This window comes from Passer domesticus, chromosome 6, assembly GCF_036417665.1.
Source record: "Passer domesticus isolate bPasDom1 chromosome 6, bPasDom1.hap1, whole genome shotgun sequence".
Taxonomy (NCBI): domain Eukaryota; kingdom Metazoa; phylum Chordata; class Aves; order Passeriformes; family Passeridae; genus Passer; species Passer domesticus.
This window is the reverse complement of record NC_087479.1, coordinates 45,611,472-45,632,765: the sequence shown is the minus strand read 5'-3', so window position 1 is coordinate 45,632,765 and position 21,294 is coordinate 45,611,472. Positions and strand designations below refer to the sequence as shown.

Here is a 21,294-nt window from a genome sequence, read left to right as displayed (position 1 = left end):
TAACCAAAGTAATAGAACAAATAAATCCATCATATTACACCCAGCAAATTTAAAATCTGCTGGACTCTCTGCATCTTGCTGTCTTCTGGTAAGGTAAGTGAACATAAAATGTCTGGAGGGGAGACCAATTAGAAGACTTTCCTTCCAGCTGGTAGAAAATCAAGCACTGACAAGCTAAGCTGTTGGCTCTGTTTGTTTTGTCATGTTAGTAAATTCCTTAAGTAGTTCAAAGTCACAGTAATTTCAATTTATAACCTGTTTCTAAATCAGTTCTGGTACAAGAGACGCTGTGTGATTTCTCTACTCTGCTTAGCCAGCTTGGTGGCTCATAGTATTTAACCCTAGAGCATGATACATTGGTGGCCAGTTTGTGGGAACTGTAACATTGAGCAGCAAAGGCTCTAATGGTAATCATGGATTCCATGGACATGATGGATCCCATGTCCCCAGCAGACAGAGCCCCAGCAGCTCTGACAACCCCTTGACTTTGAGCAGGGGCTGTGAATGTCATCAGCACCTTTGTGCATGAAGCTGTCATTCTTCAGCTGCACACATTGGTGCTTTTGTCTCTGTAATATGGATTTTTTTAGGAACCCTACAGCTGTAAAAACCCATCAGTTTAAAAACAAAGCCAAGAAATTGTGTCCCTGCCTCTTGGTTTATAGTATTTGTGTTTGTAGAAATCCACAGGCTTCAAGGCAGTTTCTTCTAAGAACTAAGAGGTGCTGGGAATTTGATGAGGGTGTCATTGGTCACCAGCAGAGACTGAGGCAAAGAGCTCTGTACTCCCACTGGTGTTCTTCTTGCCACTTAGAGTTGTCACAAAGATGACTGCACTCCTCTGTTCACATCCACCCTTCCCAGTAATTAATCTCAGCAGGGAATTTATCTGCCCCTGCTGTTTTCAGCAGAATAAATCCCACTGTAATCCACCATTGATTAAAGAACTATTGATCTTCACCTTTCTGATTTAGTTCTGGCATCTCTCGACTTCTCACATTGCGAGTATCCAGCTGGGGTAACTAATCAGGTTTCTTTCTTCCATACCATTAGTAGTAAGATAATTTGCTACATGAATCCTTGTGTTCAATTAACTTGAACTTTCTAGTTCGTTCAAAAGCAATTTAAAGTCGCTCTGGCAATGGTATCTAGAATAGCACAAGAATTAAATTCTATTACGCTGTTTTTTCTACTTTCAGTGGCACTATTGAACCACAATGTCTCAGAAGACAATACTCAGAAATGGAAGGGGTTATGCTCTGAAATGGCATCAATTTTTATATTAGCTAGTAGGTAGCTTCCCAAATTGGATGTGGGGAAGAAAATGATATTTCATTTTAGCTTGTTTCTTCTCTAGAAAAGATATACATAATTTATCACAATTTTTATTTTGTTTATATTCTGTGATGATTTTTTGTGAGGTACATAATTTCTGTTTGTCTCTGTGTTAGAAAGAAATGTTTTTTCCATCCTTAGAGGTAGAAAACATACCTTGGTGTTTCAAAAGGATAAAAATAACCCTTACTGTTTCCTGAAAAATAAATACCAGGTAAGAAGTACCAGATAGGATTTTGAGCAATCCATGATATATTGCTGCTTGAGGCCGAGAATGTTGCCTTTGTCTCTAAAGGCAAAACACATTTCTTGCATTAGAAATAATATTCTAAAAGAAACAAAGTTGACATTATTCTTAATAATGAAATTCTCTATTAAAAAAAAAAGAAGAAGAAATGAGCATCAGAAGGGCTGTGAGCTCCAGAATGAATGCAAACAGCTTCTGATGGGTTGGTCTTGCATTTCCCTAATTTTTCAGTATGTGGGAATGTCACGTTGTCTTGTAATAACAGAGAATATAGAAATCAATGAGCCACAAGGAAAACAGCTTTCTTTTGAAATTTGCACCTCAACACATTTATGAAAAGATGACATAGGAGAGAGATGCTGGTATGAAAGAGGGTCCTGCATTTCCTTTTATGACAAATGGGGAAAACTGCATGAGGGGCAGAAGGTGGGAGGGAGCGCTGAAGTGGCAATTCATTATTCCTAAATAAAAAAAGCAAGCATTCCTAAAATGAGGTACTTGGTAGGGCAAGGCCAAAGATACTGGACATAAAGGATCAAGGGTACGACTGGGGAGAAATATTTAGTGTTTCTATTAAAACAACTTACACCTAATATAGCAAGCAATGAAATGGAAGTGTTTATTTGAACACAGTATATTATCATTAAGTTTTCTAAGATACATTAAAAAAAAGGTTTCCTATATAGGGCTCTGTTGCAAGAAAAATTTCTTTGTTGCAAGAAATTTCCTCTCTTGCAAGAAAAATTTCCTTGTATTTGGTCTTGAGTACAATGAATGTAAAGGTATCTTTACATTCTCTACCTGATGCCAAGTGGAGATTTTTTCCAACTGACCATTGCTCTTGTGTTTCTGGGTGATTTTCTTTTTTGGGTGAGACTTACACAGGGTTAAGATAAATACATTTTCCTGCACAATTTTTATTACATTCACTGAGAAAAAGAAGTAGCAGCTGATTCTGTTGCAGCTGGCCTTTGATACGAAGCTGGTATTTTTATTGTTAATTATCATCACACACGTGGTTTTAACAGGTATTGGGCAGGGGTTGTATCTGTATACAACTAAACATCTTACCAAGACAGAAAAGAGGATTTATCTGGGTGCTTGTAGGACCACATGGACCATTCTTGTGGGATAACAGCATCCCATCTTATCTCCTGTGGTAAGTGTATCTTGAAAACTTGACCTGCCAGAGCATCTTTGTAATGAGAAGCAGATTTAACAAAGAATTGTGGAATAGAAGTTACTTCACTTGTCACATTGTGAGGTGCTACTCTTCAAGGAAAATTGCTATAGTATTTCATGTTATAGTTTCTTTTTTTATCATATGTAGGTGTGAAACTGCAGAACCAAGTGTAGCTTCCAGGTAAGAAAGTTGGGAGAGAAAAAGAAGATATAATGTGGTAAGGTAGATCCAAGAATGATAATGCTAAAACAAGTTCTTTAACCACTTCTTAGTTATAAAGAATTGTTGAGTGAGTTGTAACAATTTAGTGTTTATGGGCTCAAGCAAAAATAATGAAATGCTTTTTTTGTTTCTGCTGTGAGCTACCAGTGGTAATTATTTGTAAGAGTGGGGGAAGTGTTTTGTACATGCTCATCTGTGGAGACTGCAAAGCTAATGGATGTTCACAGGAACTGTAATTACAGTCTCTCCTGAATTTGGGACATGTCTTTTGAAGTTTACTGTTTTGATTAATACACAGTACAGCTCTGTGACTTCACTTAAACAAATGGCAGCACAAAGCAGATGGATTCTACCTCTGCAGCGTGAAGAGTTTGTATGCAGCTATTTCCTGAAAATAACATTTTTTTCAGTGATCGCTTTTATATGTAATAAGTGCAAATTAAGTAAGCCTGAATTGGTATTTTGTAGTCTGCCAGGCAATCACTTTGATAGTCTGCACTGGGGAAAAACATATCATCTCTTTAGAAAAAAACCCAGCGTAATGTGAAAAAATAACTGGAACAGAACTGGATTAATGGCACTTACTCAAACAGTTGCAAAAATAATTAACATCACTTGTCTTGTTAGTATATGAAATTAAAAGCAAAATATGTTTTCAAATATATTCTGTTGGAATGAGAACATTATAACAAAATGTTATTTTGCAAAAAGATGTGAATGAATGGGATCTAAGACTCAAAATTTGAAACAGTTTGTTGTTTTACATTCCTACTTATACTAGTTACCTTTTCTGGATATATTTCAATATCTGATTGGCTACAGTGTAACTGACAATTGTTTTAGTAAAAATACTGTAGAAGAACTTGTATGCTATTTTTCCTAGAAACAAACAAGGAAGTGTCTTACAAACTCTTAATGAAATAAGCTTTTACTCTGACTTCCAGCACATTAGAACTTCTTCTCCATTTAACTGCTGAGACCAAAGCAGATGGGCAATTTTGAGCTGCCTTCATGTGGAACATAGATTATCATATTTTATTCCATCATTGTGTGGAGTTGAAATAAAGTAAAATTTAGCAATTGTCTAGTGTGGGAAGGCAGAAGATGAACTAAAACCCTGCTCCTCTATGTGTGAATTCGCAGCTGGGCACAGGTGTGAGCAGAGTTTAATCACAGGGCATTCATTACCTTGCCCACCTGATTTTTTGAGAGCAGTAATGAGGATCATGTGGAAATGCTTAGTGTAAATAAGCAGCATATTGTCTTTCTAGAGACCTCCTAACTTTCCTTATTTCAATTACCAGAAGCCACTAATCTCAGCAGACATTCACATAGTGGCAGAAGGGTACAGGCCCTCTTATGTCTAGACTGCACACCATGGGGTTTTTGCATAAGTGACTTGCTGTAAGGCTTCCCAGATTGCTGGATTTTTCTGCAAATCCATGAGCACTTTCTCAGAGCTGGGCTATCTAATTTTTCAGCTTTGTCATCTTTTGCTGTTAAGTTCCTGCTCTTTGTATGGCTGCAGCAGAGGTTGGCTGAGTGTTCTGCCTCACCTTCCTCAAAGGTTAGTGCAAATGGTGTAGAAGATGATGGGATTTCAACAGTTTCCTCCAGTATGTAAAGTCTACACGTTATGGTTACCTCTGCTGCTCATCCTACTCCAAAAGGTAATACTGAATTTTGTTTTCCTTTATTTTCAAGTGTTAAAGCAGATAAAAACAACCTCCATACAAACATTGCTAATTTTCAGCAACTATTGTTTTCTGTTCTTCCTTATGATCTCATTTAGGAATGGTCTAGGTAGGACTTTCAATATATTCCAGTCAGTTTTCTTCTAGTGCACTGGTGGAAAGCATATACTCCATTATATGCTCTGTTTGCTTGCAGCTGTGGAGGATGGGACTGTGACTAAAAATAGCCAATAGTCAGAATTACTGCCCAGTGTAAGATATTATTTAGGACTGTGTGTGTCCATTTTCACCCAATCTTTACGGCTTCTTTGATTTTTTTCAGGTGAACTCATGTGGGGCAGAGAAGTTGCTGTAGATTATTTGGCTATTGTTATAGGTTTTGCAATCTTTTTGTATTTTCCTTTTCTCCTTTGGAGGCTGAACAAAACAAATTCTGTGAGCAGACATGTTTCTATATCATGAGTATATGAAGGCCCAGCAGTAGCAGAATTGGCATCCTTGTGCTGTGGAAGTTAGGGAAAAGATACCTGGGAGTGTCGTGTGACCACACTGAGAGAGAGGAGGAGAGAGTAATTTATGCCATTTGTAAAGCTGGCTCCCTAATCCCTACAGTTATTAGAGTGATATTGTGGGAGGAAGGGTAACAAAGCTCAGCTCTGCTCATGGCAGCTATCTCTGGGCTGATTTTCCCCTTGTTTATAGGTGCTGTTTCAGTTGCTGTGCTGGGAGCTTTTGTGTAAAACAAGTGGTTGTGTTATTTTTGCTGTAGTCTTTCATGTCTTAATGTGGAAAAACCTTTGTGCTAATAATAGTAATGTGCTAAAATTTTTCATTTTCCTCATTAAAACAACTGATCATCCTGGCTAAGTGAAAGCCAAAGTCTCTTTGTTTGCACTAGAGCTGGAGCTACTGAGGAACCAGGTGGAGGTGTTTGGCACAGTTCATGCAGAGCACTTCTACTAGCATAAGTAAATAGTCTCTTCATAAATGACAAGCAGTCTCCCTTTACAAATATATTGTAAAAGTCTTACAACTGTAGATCCAAATTAAATTGAGTCCTTGGTTTTTCGAGTCTGGGTATATTGCCGATATAATTAGCTGGAATTAACACTATAAAGTCTTTTATTTAATGATGCTTTTAGAATCACAGCACTAAATTGTTGTCTGCAGTATGAGGCCTCTGCATCCCACTTCTGATTTATAGCTCAGAACTTTCTGTTCAAATGAAATTGCATTTGCTGTTAGCTGGGAGGTGTTTTAGATGGGCTTTCTGACTCAAACAGTGGGTCAGGATTTTAAATTCCATCTAATTCCTCCTTTCTCCATTCACATCAATGCTGAAATTGTGGTTGGTGTGAGGATGCAATTGCACACAGGAGATTGGCTGAGCACGTCCTGAAAGCCTGGTTTAGAAATTTATTAACTATTTTGAAGCACTGAGGGTTAAATTTTACCTTTAACATGTGCTTTAAGATTTGGAATTAATGTCTTTGATACAAGAGGGAATTATCAATAATTTTTAAGAAGTAGTTTGGTGTTTTGTTTTGGTTTTTTTTTTTTGGTAACTGAATCAGCTTTTTAAATTGCTTTAGTAAGAGTTAAATAATTATATAAAGCGGCAGGGAGCATAATCATCCTCCCCAGAATGAAAACTTTCCTTTGTGTCTAATACAGAGTGCTTAAACCTCTGATCTTTGAGCCAGGTCCCAGTTTTGTGTTCAGATTTCATCTTCTCCCCTTGTCTGCAGCAAGTGAGGTTATCTACCCATGTCTCCTAAGGGGGTGGTCAGGGTAGAGTAGAGAACACAGTCTGGCTGCTTTAGAGGGAGAGAATGGTGCAGAACAATTGCTTTCAGAAAAAATGCACTTCCTCCTTTTCTTCCTTTTGTAGGACCTGCAGAGAGATAGACTTAAGAAGGTGAAACCCAAACCCCTGTGTTCCACAATGATCCCTGTTCATTTTTGAGCATTGTCTGTCTTGGAGCCTAGGACTGTGAAATATTTTGGCAGTCTGTGCTCTGTCCTTGGCATATATATTTGTCAAAACTGAGGTGACTTTTCTGATGGCTTTCCCCAGTGCTTTTTAGCAGAGCCCTGAAAGTTATTGAGTGAATTTTGCAGATGACAACATGAATACTGTAAATACTTGTTGCCTTCCTGGGTATTAATATATTACATATTAATGTAAAATCTGAGATTCAAGTGTGTGTACTATTAAACTCATCATGGATATGAGAAGAAATCATCAGATTTATATGAGAAGAAATCATCAGATTTATATGAGAAGCCTTTTCATTCTTGGGGCCCTTGGTTGCTAGGGATAAACTGTGTTGGGAAAAAAGGTACAGTGGACAGTGTTCCAAAGAGCACACAGCTTTAATCAGACCTGGCAGACAAAGAACAAAGTGGAAAGAAAAGAGAAAATTACTTTTGCAGTGCCAGATAGTAAATCTGTCTCAAAGTCAAGTGGGAGCCAGGGTTTTTGACCCTGGGTGTCCTGGGGGACATCAGGCACTGCCAGCTGGGCAAGGGAGGGAATTGTCTTGCTCTGGTCTGCACTGGGGCAGCCTCACCTTGAATGCTGGGGACAGTTTTGGGTGCCACAATATAAGAAAGATCTAAAGGTATTAGAAAGCACCTAAAGAAGATAAAGGGTCTAGGGGGCAAGCCATACAAGGAGCAGCTGAGGTCACTTGGTCTGTTCAGCCTGAGAAGACTGAGGGGAGACCTCACTGCAGTGACACCTTTCTTGTGAGGGGAAGAAGAAGGGCAGACACTGATGTCCTCTCTCTGGTGCCCAGTGACAGGACCCAAGAGAATGGCCTGAAGCTGTGTCAGGGGGGATTTAGGTTTGATATTAGGAAAAGTTTCTTCACCCAGAGCATGTCAAGGCACTGGAACACCCTTTCCAGGGAAGTGATAACAGCACCAAGCCTGACAGTGCAAGAAGCATTTGGGCAAAAATGCCCTCAGGCACATGATGTAACTCTTGGGAGTGTGCTGTGCAGGGGCAGGAGCTGGACTTTGAGTATCCCTGTGGGTCCCTTTCAAGTGTGGATATTCTGTGATTCTGTGTCCCACCACATGCTGGCTAGACCCTGCTGCTGAGTTGAGCAAGCCAGAGCAAAGTAGGGTCCCTTCATCACTGACATGGCCAGGGTCTTCTCAAAATCACTCACTGCAGAACAACCTGTTGGCAGCAAGCTGGGGTTGTGTGCATGTCAGAGTGACCAGAGCACACTGCCATTCTGTGAGAACTGATGAGTCCTTCCCCTCAGCACCACACACTGAGGAAAAATGACTTTGCTTGTAGATACGGAGACAAGTTGTTATGCAAAGCATAAATGGAAATAGTAATTTGTACAGCATGCACTCAGGTGGAGGAAATAACTAATGCAATAAGTCATAGAGCCACAGAGAGTAGCTGGATCTTTAAAAGGCCTGAATATTTTCCTAGTCATGGTGTCACTGATTATACACTTCAAAGGGAGCATAGTGGTGTGTTAGTGCTTCTGTCATAAGGTGAATTGTTGCTCTGAGGCATCTTCTCTCCATCTTGACCTGGTCTTGCTGCATGTTGTCTGGGTAAGCTGAAAAGACAGAAAGGAGCAGGGTCTGTAGTGGATCATGTTTGCAAGGCTAACCTTGTGCTTTTTAAACTTGCTTCTGTATATGCTTCAGGGGATGTACTTCTCTCTTTCAAGACTGACTTTTTGGTCTCTGTGTTTGATGTCTGAGTCAAACTGCTGGTCAGCTTTCATTTCCAAGCTGTTTTCTCTGTAAGTGAAAGCTTTTTCTGCCTTTTTTTTTCCTCTGCTGCTGCTGGCATTCAGTCACTGTTGGTGTTCAGGGACCATTTTGCCACTGACTTGCATATCTGGGGCCCCATTTGTTTTCAAGGATTTTTGTTGTTTCTAATTAAAACAGAATTTAACAGTGCAGCTCAGCTTGACTGCAGCTCTTTTGATGAATCTCAAATGAAAACATAATTCTGCTTCATCTTGTGTAGACTCAGCAAGAATGGGAGGAATCAAAAAAGTAGTAATGCTTTTTTCCCATCCTGCAGGAAGTTTAAAACCATTATTTGGAATGGAAGAGTACATGTTGGTTCCCCACAATGAAGATACTTCTGAGAACAGAGCTATGCCATGAAGTTGTGTGGCTTAGCCAGATTTTATTGATAATGCTATTTTTGTAATAAAAAAGGGCTTTAAGGTTATTTGCACAGGCAGCATTAAATAACTCACTTGGGGCTTTTCTGGAAATAAATAGTAGCATCTGAAAGAATTTACTTCTTATTTCAGGGCAACCCCAAAATAATAAAAGCTTTGCTTATTGTGAAGCATTCTACAGTGCAGGTGTCAGACACTTAAATGTGGGCTGTTCCTTCCTGGGGATGGGGATATGTTCCTGAGACTGACTGCACCCACTAACAGAGCAGGAGAATGGAGAGCAGGAGAACTCAGTGCACATGAAAATGGTTTTGAATTTCTGTTTGTACTGGAGTGGTCTGGAAATGCAGCACTGAAAGCACCAGCACCTGGTAAGCCCTTGGAGTATCTCTCTATGCAGTGCTTTTCTTTCACTGTAAAACTTTGCTTTCTGCCAGACAGTAAAACCTGGGATGCTCAGCTGAAAGGATTCCATGAATAGCCCATCAGATGTGCATCAGTCTGAGGAGGGATGTTTGCTGTAGCTTCCAGATTACCTGTCTCCTGATAAATGTCTCAATTGTTTGCCATTATTATTGGAATAGAATTTATGGCAAGGAAAACTTGGCGTTACTTATGAAGAGACAAGATTATAAAAGAATTTATTTAGAAAGAAGCTGAAAAATTATTTTTATTTAATGAGTCATGGGTTGTTCTACAGATTATCAGAATAATTCCTTCCTGTGTTTACCTAAATAACACATTATTTTTCTTCAAGCTATTTTTCACCTCAAGTGTTTTGTTCATTGAAATGATTCTGTGTTTTTGCATAAAGAACCATTTGTAAGCATGTGGAGTTAGTATTTCTAAAGACTGTCTTAATAAAATAGGTATTCAAGTATGGAATAGAGCATGAACAATCCAAAGTAGATGACAGAAAAAAAAAAACAACCTCTTGATAAATGGAAGAACATTTTATTATCAAATCAGTATTTTTTCAAGGACTGGCCTGTAGGTCTTACAAACTCAAAGGAGTTTGAATATAATTTATTTATTTTAAGCTTTGTCTCACTGCAGACCTTACAATTTTCTGGCCATATGGGTCACTAGTGGAGGAAGGACAAACATTCACAGAGTTATGGGTAAATGTTAAACCCCCATTCCTTTAGAAATTTAAATCTGAGCTACTGACATTCTTGTTGGTAAAAGCTTGTGGGAGGGGGAATGGGACACAGGACAAGCAGACTGCAGCTGCATATCATCAAATTGAATTTTGCATATTCAGGAGTTAATACATGGGTTATGTGTGTGTGAATGACACCAAATGCTGTGGTTGTTGTAATCCCCTTTTAATAAAGGGATTGACTTGCAGTACAAAATGACTTACACAATTCTGCATACTGTATTATCTGTTCCAGGGGGTTTGAAGCCTTATGTGTTTTGTAGCCCTCAGTACCTTGTTACTTTATTGCACTTTAACTGCAGAAATTGCTTTTTTGAAATGTTATTTGTGGATATCAGGAATTGAAAGTACTTTTTCCCATACCAATGGCTCTGTAGATGCCACGGGTCAGGGAAACATGAGGCTGAGTCTCAGCTAAACCTCTGGCCAAAATGGATCCAAATGGTAGTTTGCATTTTGAGATCTGACAAAATAATGGAAATTTTCTGTGAGTATATTGGTTTTGCAGCTACTCTCTTGGGCCCACGTGTAAATATTGTAATGGGAATGACAATGCCCACGTGCTACCCGTGTCAGAGTGGTGTCCACTGGCACACAACAGGACAGGGTATCCACCAGCCTGTGCTGAGGTCCCTGCTGAAGGAGCCTCAGGCAGCTGCTTGGTGTTTTGCTTCATTGTGTTTTACCTCAGCACTAATTCCACTATTCTAGTTTTTATTAATCTCTAGGTTTGCATGTGCACACACACTCTTAAGCTCTGTAATTCTTTCATTTCTTGGCAAGATGTACATTTTGCTCCTGTGGTGTAATGCCTGCCTGACCATTGTTTGATATCTGAGCTTGTCTAGAAAGGGAAATTGAAGTTTGTTTGTAGAGAAGCTGATGTGGATCTGATTCCTGACAGAGAGGTTTCAGTGTGCCAGCCCTCAGGGGAATGGTGATGCTGTGAGGAGAGGAGCAGGTCTGGTTCCAGCAGAAAGCTTGGGTTGAAGAAAAGGGCACAGAGAAAGAAGACAAAAGAATTCTGTGATCTAAGAAAGCCACGTTTCCACAGACAGTGTAACAAGCCACACGCCTGTGATAGCACAGGCCTGCTTCAGGGGGCAGCAGTGCTTGCACTACTGATCTGTGTAAGAGGCAAGTGGCATTTCAGTACCCTGTGGGCACTCCCTGGCTCCTTTCCAGAACAGAGATCCTGAAACAGGACCGTTGTTTGCTGCTGACCATTTTCCCAGTCATCTCTTCTACTGTTGGGTCTAGTGGAAAGCCTTAATAGTATGAAAATCTAAAAATATCAACTAAAAGCTTTCCTAGTTTCTCCCAACCCATCCCAAGTTGTTCTGGATCTAAAGTGAACCTTTTGAAATACAAGAGGGAAGTAAAGCATCTGACTAGATGACTCCTGTCCCGGTTAGGTAGAAAATGATTTTTCAGAAAATCTTATACTGAATACACATCCAGCTTATGCATTTTAGCCTGATTTTTAAGCAAAAGCTATCACAGCTGAATGCTTTAAAAAATAATGGAATGGAAAGTCAGAGAGATCAACTACCAGACATGCTTCTGGTCCTGCTACATTTAAAACTGTTTGTCTATCTCTTTAACTGTAGTGTAGTGTGAATCCTGCTGTGATCATCTTTCTAATTCCTGACCTGGCATTTCAGGGCCAGGAGAGACGTGAGCTTTTGTCCTTCAGAGGTAAACCTGTGAAAGCTGGGTCTAGACAGCTGGAAGGGGATGTGCCTGTGGGGATACATGGGCTGCTTTAAAATGAATGGATTTATTACACAATTCTCCTGCTAGTTTGGGGACATTTACCTTTGTCTAATACTGCTCGCTCTCTCTCTGTATATATGTGTGTATATATATATTATTGAGAAAATGTTTCTCTTCTGCACATTTAGAATTTCTCAGTCAAACAGAAGTACTTAAGATTAAGACCTTAATATTTAATAAGCTCTCAATTGTTAAGAGCAGTGAGCCTGCCAGTGTGAGATTGGGCTGGCAGCTCAGTGGATTAATGGAAACATAGAGCTTGATTTAAAAGCCCTGAATGATAATCTTTAAATATGCGAAGGCATTGTGCTTGTGCATTTTCCTTGGGGAATCATCATATTCTCTGCTTCAAAAATTTCACTGAAGACTTAACTGAAACTACAGCTCAACTTTGCCTACTGGGAAATCTACTTTCATTCCTGGGGCTTATATTCCTTCTGTGTACATCTGTACACCCAGAGTGTGGTTTCTTGTGGGTTTTCACTTATCGTATTTTTGCTGCAGAAACAGTTTTACACAGACTTGAAAAAATAAACTTGCAGAGTTGAGCAACTTTCCCACCTGAACAGAGATCTTGGTTAGGCTTTCAGATAATCAGATGTTGCTATTTGAAAACGCTGAAGTGAAAACTACATGGACACTTGTGATATGTGGTCTCAATAAAGTAGACAGAGGAAATAGGGGGTTTTTTTAAACTCCTGTATGTGAAATTCTCTGGTGCTTTGGGTTCACATAACCCATTTCAATAGTACTTCATTCTCTGATAGAGATCTGCGTAGTCCCACTGCAATGATAGTGTAGACACAATGTGGTGCATTCTGGGATGTCCTCAGACAGATTGAAAAGCTTGAGAATTATAGGAGATTGCTTTTTCTCATTTTTATAAGAACTTGCCAGTCTGAAAGGTGTCTAGACTTTGAGTTGCTTTAGTTTTGTATACATTTCTGGGGATTATCTCAATTTCAATTTAATTTGCCATTTCACTTCATACTATAAAGCTTTCGGGGAGTCTTTCATTTCAGTGAGAGCTCACTAAATTAAAATGAAAATTAAATAAGCTTGCATCATCAGCACTGAGAGTGGCAGTGTTATCCTGATTTTCTCTTAATACTTCACCAGAGCTGCTTGTGCATGTAAGGCAGCAGTCAGTTGTTCAGCACTGGGTCTGTGTAGCTGAATACTCTTGTGTTCTGTGTAGTTGCATGGATACTTGGAAAGCTTTTTCAGTTGTAGGATACTGTGCTCCATGTAACAGTGACAGAGCAGCTGTGACAGATCACCTGTGACATGCTGAGTTCTTTTAAACCATAGAATGGTTTGGGTTGGGAAGCACCTTTAAGATTATCTAGTTCCAACCCCTTGGCCATGAGCCAGGGACCCCTTCCTCTGGATCAGGTTGCTCACAGTCCCATTCAGCCTGGCTTTCCAGGCATGGGGCATCCATTAAATCCTCTGAGCAGTGTTTCAGTGTCTCATCACCCTCACAGTCAAGAATTTATTTCTAATACCTATTTCTTCTCCAGCCTGAAGGTCCCAACTCTCTCAGCCTCGTCCTTGATGTGTCTGAGCTCTCTGACCATCTTTGTGGCCTCTGCTGGACCTGCTCCAGCAGGTCCATGTCCTTTTCCTGTCAGGAGCCCCAGAGCTGGATGCAGTACTGCAGGTGGGATCTCACTAGAGTGGAGAGAGAATTAGCTGTGTCAACCTGCTGACTGCCCTGCTTTTCTTTCTGGGATACAAGAGTACATTGCCAGGTTCTGTTGAGCTTTTTGTCAACAGCACTGAACTCCTTCTCCTCAAGGCTGCTCTCAGTCCTGTATTTGTGTTTGCCCAGCCTGTCAGGATTTCCCTGACGCAAGTGCAGGACATTGTGCTTGGCTTAGTTGAACTTCCTGAGGTTCCCATGGGCCCATCTCTCCAGCCTGTCCAGGCCCCTCAGGATGGCATCTCTTCTCTCCAGCATGTTGAGTGCACCTCACAGCTTGGTGTTGTCTGCAGTCCTGCTGAGGTGACTTGATCCCACTGCCCATGTTGCTGACAAAGATGTTGAACAGTGCTGGTCCCAACAGTCCTCCTGGACCCCCAAGGAACACCACTCTTCCCTGGTCTCCTCTTGGACTTGGGGATTCACCATCCAGCTGGTTGCTTATCCACTGAGTGGTCCATCCATTAAACCAATGTCTCTCCAGTTTAGAGACAAGGCTGTTGTGCAAGTAGTGTCAAGCTTTGTACAAGCCTGGGTAGGTCATGTCAGTCACTCTTCCCTTATCCACCTCTGTAAGCCTCTCTGTAAGAAGGCCACTGGATTTATCAGGCATGATTTTCCCTTTGTGAAGCCATGTTTGCTGTCCCCAGACATATCCTTATTTTCCATGTGCCTTAGCATATTTTCCAGGAGGATCTGCTCCATGATTTTACTGAGCAGTGAGGTGAGACTGATGGGCCTGAAGTTCTCCAGGTAACCCCCATTTTTACAAAGGGAAAAGTGGGATATGTCCCTCCTTTTCCAGTCAGTTAGAACTTTACTGCTCAGCTACTTCATCCAGCAGTTCCCTCAGGACCTGCAGGTGTACCCCATCATTCTCAACATTTTCCAATAATGTCTAAATTACATATGAATTCAATGTCTCTGCTCCCTGGATTGATCTCTTGCTAGGCTGGAATTACTGAAATCTGGAGGATGTGAGATAAATCAGTGTCTGTACCCTTTAGAGCTGTTCATCATCTGAGTACTCCTGTGTCCTTCACTAGTTTGGTGAACCTGCTGCACTTAGGAGGGGAATAGATGGAATTGCAGTCTGAAGAGAACAGGAAAGCAGTTGGAACAGGACACAGAGACTGTTCTCAATGGGGTCACCACATGTTTCATGGGATGCTGCTCTATCTTTGTACCTTACAGTGGGGAAAACCAGTTTGCTCAGCTATTTTGTCCATTTCCAACCTTCTCTCTTAATCTTCATTTATGTTTTGGTTTGTTTTTTTTTCATACCTGTCATTTTTATTTTCCCTTTTGTTCCTCACCTTTCCTGGTGAAGATATTTGGATAAACTGGAGTCCTTTGCCACCCACAGCAAAGATTGCTTGCATTGGAATATTTGGGTTTGGAGAAGAACACATTCACATAGATTTTTTTGAATGTACAGTAAGTCTTGATTCCATCAGGAACAAGCCAGTGTGATTTGCAGCAAGCTTTTAATTGTGCCAGTTTTTCTTGTGATAATTCTTCTTTGAAACCTGTGAGCACTTATTTCAAAGGACCTTTTGATAAGGAAGATGTTTTGTGTCAGGGTAACCAGCTGTGGTGCACAGTCAGGAATAAGAAGGTGTTTAATGGGGAAGAACTTCAATGCACGGACTTCACAGGGAGATTTAAAACTTCAATTTTTATTAGCACCAAATATCAAGCAAGTTCCATGACAACAAGCTGTACTTCCAAGGTGGTGAATTACTTTGTTTAGGGAAAGTGAGTTAGTAATTATATGACACATCAATTCAGTCTATGTACTCTCTTGTGTTTGCATTTGCAAATCCATAATTCCTTCTGTTGTGCACAGGTCTGAGTTCACAATTTCTGTCCTTCCCCCCAACAGCAGGATTGTTTTCAATTATGAATTTTTGAGGCAACTGTGCCCTTAAGAGACCATAATTTAGCGGCTCACCAGAATAGTCAAAGCACCTCTGGCTTTGAGGGGGATATATTACTGTTTCTAACATATTTGTGTGTCCAGTTCCTGCAGCTGAGCTTACAGCATGACGAATTTACCCAAAGAGGTTGCCCTGTGCTTCCATACAGCCTCCCTGGTCAACTAATGCCAGCTTGGCTTTCAAGTGACATTAACACAGGGGCCATCGGTGGGGAGGGAGGCTGTGTGGTGTTCTGAGATTACAACAAAGCTTTTGGTGATTTCGACTGTGACAAGAGACCTGGTATTTGATTACAGCGTGAGAGGTGGGGTTCCAAAAAAGCATTAGAATCAGCACAATGCAGGAGTGCTCTTTTCCTGGAGTATTTGCAAATGCTTCATCCTAATTGAGTTTGCAAACAGCTCTAACTCCCTGAAGGGAGGGTTTGTTGCTTGAGAAATGACAGCCTGAAAATAAGAGAACTGAGAATTACACAAGCACATTTTTACACCTTTTTTTTTTTAATAGAAGTTATTGTGGACAGTTGGGCTGCCACAGTACAAACTGTGGGGATGCATATGCTGCCCCAGTCACCTTAAGAGTGTGTGGGGGCAGGTGAGCATTTTAAAAGAACAACAAATTTATAATTTCCAAGATTCTAAGATGAGGCATTTTTTTACCTCAGTATCCTGGGTGCTCATTATTCAAGCTGAGACATAATACCAGAATCTGTTAATTGCATCTGTGGCTGATACAATAACACTGAAGAAGTTTCCAAGGTAAACTGGGTTAAAAAAATGCAACAAGAATCCCTGCAGCATTAGTCTGTCTGGAGCATGCTAAACAGCCAGTGACAGTTCTGCTTGATAACAGTGCTTGTCTAGCTATTTGCAGGCTTGCATCAAGGAACAGAGGACATTAAGAGCAATTCAGATTCAGTCACTACATGGGTCCAGAACCAGGCTGCATGAATTTCTCTGTCACAGTACTTATTCTGCTCTGTGGTCTCCTAAATCAGTATCAAACCTGAATTTCGTAAAGCCACCTAACATGTCTTACCATTGGGCACTAAAATTTATACAGTGAAACAACTGAATCCCCTCCACATTTGACACACTGCGACTGTGACTGATGACATATTTTTGTGTGCAGAAAAGCAGATTTAAATGGTAGAGGTGGAAGGGCTGGAGCAGTGAGGGACTGAAGCTTAAGGGCCAAAGAAGGGCATTTGTGGAGGAAGGAGATGATGAGGTGCATCTGAATAGACTTTGACAAACCAGTTTCCAAAATCCCTGTATTTCTCCAGTAATTTTTAGTTAATCTTCAGGATGAATGCTTTACACCTGAAACTCTTGTCACAGTCCGTATGAGACACAGACACATGCAATATACATTAACAGTTGGGAGTTTTATACTGTACTTTTCTTTCTATAGATTTTTGTTTTCTATGAATTTAATTAATGTTTTATTTTGTTGCCTGTGACTGGAACTATACACTGAAATAGAAGTGCTATGGGAATATAAGGGGAAATTTATAGTGGATAATTATCCCTTCCTTTCAAATTATTCTTTACTTGCAAGGACAGGGAAGTCTCTGTTAAGCAATTCTGTAGTAACAAAATATTCTGCAGTAACAAAATATTCTGCGCTGCCTAAATTATTTCTGCGTCATAAACGATACCAGGGACTTGTTTGAGACATCAGTTCAACTGATCAGCTATTTCTTCATTAAAAACCCATCCTAAGACACAGAACTTCTGTTTAGCTGTCTAACACACACTGGTGTAGATTTGGTACTGAATGTGTTCTGGCTCTTGGAGGGAGGAATGTAAACTGAGCTCTTCTTGCAGGTCAACAAACCCCAGGATTTCTAGTGAACAGACAGCACTTCCATGGGGAAACAGTTTATTGCAGGGCGAGACAAGGAAGCAAGGCCTAGGGTAAAGTGACCTACCTTAGGCAACTAATGGGATGTCAGAAAAACAGCCTTTCAAATGAAATTTGCCAGATGAGATATTAATGACCGATTTCTTATTTGCTTGGGGTTTTTAGCATGGTAAGATATGAAACATAGGGTTCTGTGTTTTGCACTTTTAATGTGTCAAGACAAAACTTTGGGTGAAGCTTCATAAACTGCCCTTAAATTTCTTTGAAAATTATTGCCATGCAGACAGAAAGTACTTTGTTTTACACAGCCAGAGTAATCAGCTAGGCCTGATATTTCCATGTTGTGTTAAGTGTACTTTGGAAAAATAGCAGATTGTGGGGTGAAATACTCATCTAGTTGTTGATTATTGTAGGAACAGCTCTGTCTATGCCAACATGTAGTACAAAAGCAAAGATAAATGGGATAGCTACTAGGGGAAGGTACACTGGGCTTAGTTGTTTGAAACAATGGGATCTTAAAAATCAATAGGGTACTCAATTACCCAGGGTTAAGCTCTACTGGAAAGGCAAATTAAGCTGTAAAGGTAATACTGCTGCTCTGAGCCCATGTACTTCTGTAAGCATCATTAAGTTATCGTTCCTGAAGTATAGAACCAATGGTGAGTAGATTAAATTGAAAGGCAACAATGTTAAAATCCATGTAAGAAGGATTCTTTTAAATGCAACATGAAGAAATTGTGAAATTCACTGCTATACTGCAGCCCTAAAGTGTAAAGTTTCACAAAGTCAGAAAGGGATTAAAGATAGATGTGGCTGATGAGACCATCTAGTGGTGCACTTCATGGGATCGAGACAATTCAAGTAATACAAACATCTCTCCTAAAGTGAGGGAACTGTAAGAAGCTTCCATCAAATATGTGGGTGATCCCTTATGATGCTTCCTGCAATAATCTCTAAAACCTCTGGGTCTCTACTTCTCCCATTACAATTTGAACAGTACACTTGTGTTGTTCAGAATGCAGAGTTTAGAGGCAATTTCACTTGCAAAGGTATTTGACCTGTAGGGTACAACAAATGGTATAAAAAAAGGCAGTGTTAGACATGACTGCAGATAACATACCTGACTAACCAGACATTCTTCTGATTTGACACAAGTTCCTAGTTGTTCAATTGAAAAATATTCTGGTGTTAATTTTTTCAAGTTTTACTATGGTGTTAATTTTTCAAGTTTTACTAATGTAATTTCTGAATGTAAGCAACTACCTCAGAAAAAGAGAAGTCCTTTTATTTCAAAGTTATCAGTAACAGACAAGTTGTGAACACAAAATAATTTGGTTTGGGTCTGAGTATTTTTTAACACTAAACCTGATCTCCCAGTAGTTTCTGAATTGATTACCACATAATTTCAGGTTGCCTGCCCTTAAAAGGCAAGAGAGGTGTACATTTACCTGGGAATAGGTAAGTCACATAAGTAATAATAATAAAAACAAATTTGTAAGGAAGGATAGGTCAAATCAAAGGTAATGAGAAATGACAAAGAAGTAGAACACTGTAGGGTTTTGTTAAATTGCATACAGTATATGTGTGTGTACTTGCCCACACTTGCACACACACACATCTCTGGGTCTGTACAGAATCACTGTTCAGCTTGTAGTGCAGTTGCTTATAAAGAATACAAAAGACATTCTGTTGTAAACTTTAGAGAATGTTTAATAACTTTTTAAAAATAAAAGGTATATTTTAAATTTCGTTCTTTATATGAATGCACAAAAATGTACCATTGTAATTGCAGCAACAAAATCCAAAGAACAGAGGAGACTGCCCGCTGTGGTGAGATACCAGTGACAAGGGAGGAGAATTCACAATGGAATCCAAACAAGATTTCCCATGGCAAGTCCCAACGTGTTTTCTAACTAAATGAGTATCTATGCAGATCATTTACACTTAGCAAATTCTTGCAGATAAATTATAGTAAATAAAGAGTCTGGCTTTAAAATACATGCCACAATCAACTGCTGGTTTCTGTTGCTTACCTTTGGTGCCACATTTATAGCACAACACTGAAGCCAAGGGGTAAATGAAAGGCTGTGGCTTTGTCCATGCTGACAACCTCCTGTCCTACCCTGGGAAGGTGTAAGAGGCAGCCCAGTCACGTGTACTCACTGTGACCAGCTCTCATCAGTTTGTGAGAAGTGAGGGTTTGTGTGGATTCCCTTAGCAGCCCTATTGATGATGTAAGACAGAGAATTTTTACAGCTTCTGTGCAGTCCCTTCTTCTCCATATGGTATATCCTACAATGCCGCATTTAAATGCTAATTATTGATAAAAGAATAAACCTTTATAAGTTTGTTTAATTTGAGTGGGGAGACCAAAGAACTATTCATAGAACAGAAACTGAAGTGAATTTCAGTGATTGTGCACTGTATAATGAGGAGCTAAGTAATTCTGTTGTACAAGTAATAAGATTTGGCTGCTAGTGACAGTGCAGGAAAGTAAGCCATATTCTATTAAATATATGTTGTGTTTTTTTCTTTTTTTTATAATTGTGAAAAATGAAAAGCCAAAAGTATATTGGACTGAATCTAAAAAGCTAAATCCTGTTGCTGCTGAATTCACTAAGTTCAGTCATATACCCTGCACCTTCATATCTTGTTATTAAGCAGAAACAGCCATGAGAATAAATTAGGAGTGCTCCTTTATTGCCTTTGGTTCTGTCTTTAATTTAAATGTATTGAGTCCTCCTTCATGTTTAAAGATAAGAAGTCACAATAATATAAAAGGCTTTACTAAAAGTGACAAGACACTAATAGAAGCAATTGGAATGACTTCTGTGTTGCTCTGCCTGCATTCAATATCAGCAGCCTTTCAAATGGATATTATGTACTACAGGTTACTTATATATAATCAACCAGTTTAATGTGTAAAATGGAACTGTCTTTTTTTTGGCTTTTTGGGGTTTTTTTAAAGATTGTTGCTGTTACACATCACAAAATCTTCTGACCTTGTCAGCAGAGAAAGGATGCAGCAATCTTAAGAAAATATGGTAAGTCTGAGGCTTGTTATGTGCAGTGTGTTCAGAGGTATGAAATTGGATTGTGCTGGTAATGCTGTAAGCACTGTAACAGCTGTTTGGTCTGTGTGGAGAGTGTTAATAACATCAAATATACAAAATAGTCCAGTTCAAATTATGAACAAGTTGCAGTAGCATCTCGGTAGTGGAAGAAGGGGATTTAAAAAAGAATTATTAGCAGCAATATGTGATCTGGGGTGGATTTTTGTTGTTGTTTGTTTGTCTGCTTGGGGATTTTTTTGTTTGTTTGTGGTGTTTTGTTTTGTTTTTTCCGGACTGTATGTTTTTGTTGCAGTGACTGGGATTTACAAAGTGAGACTTGCTTATACTCCCTTTAGGTACTTGTTTCTGAAAACCAAGGAAGTTTACCTTGTAAGACATGTAAACTGTAGAAAATGATTAGAGGAAACCACAAAATGTGACTTGTCTCCAGTCTGTTTCTCATATTTTGTTTCCACTGAAGCTTTACCTGAAGTCTAGAAGCATTCTCTAAGAGCTCAGCACATATTACTGTGAGACTAACAGGAGAAGGGTTTGTGATCTCTCTTTTCCCTACACCACCATCAAGCAAATTGATGAGAGTGCTCTCTGGGGGAGTTCTGCACAATGGTTTGCACCCATCAACTGAACCATCATCAGCCTGCTGTCTCTGTGTTAATTTTTAATGGCAAGGATCACTACAAATAGACTTGTCTACCTTTTATCTGTCTCAAAAAAAAATCAATGTTTTATGAATGTATTCATCACTGTGTCATGCTGATTTGCAGTGGTAGAAACTCAGAGCTGTCAGCAGAATCACCCCGGTGTACAAACTATAAACCAAGGAAAGAACTAATGGTACAGCTAACCTGGAATTGTATCTGTGCAGGTTAAGAAAAGAACAGAGCAGAAGAGAGGGAAGGAACAAAACTTACACCATCT

The 21,294-nt window shown here is 39.7% G+C and overlaps 1 long non-coding RNA gene across 3 annotated transcripts; it reads left to right on the top strand.

Annotated features, from left to right (window-relative positions):
• The first annotated feature begins 4,183 nt into the window (after window positions 1-4,183).
• On the top strand, window positions 4,184-20,544 carry LOC135303389 (uncharacterized). 3 transcript variants are annotated; one of them, XR_010364886.1, is made up of 3 exons: window positions 4,212-4,657; window positions 18,712-18,760; window positions 19,095-20,544. It is a non-coding gene; the product is annotated as an uncharacterized LOC135303389 (long non-coding RNA). The 3 variants fall into 3 exon arrangements; XR_010364887.1 differs by lacking the exon at window positions 18,712-18,760 and having other exon boundaries at window positions 4,220-4,391; window positions 4,492-4,657; XR_010364885.1 differs by lacking the exon at window positions 18,712-18,760 and having other exon boundaries at window positions 4,184-4,657.
• Window positions 20,545-21,294: the final 750 nt, after the last annotated feature.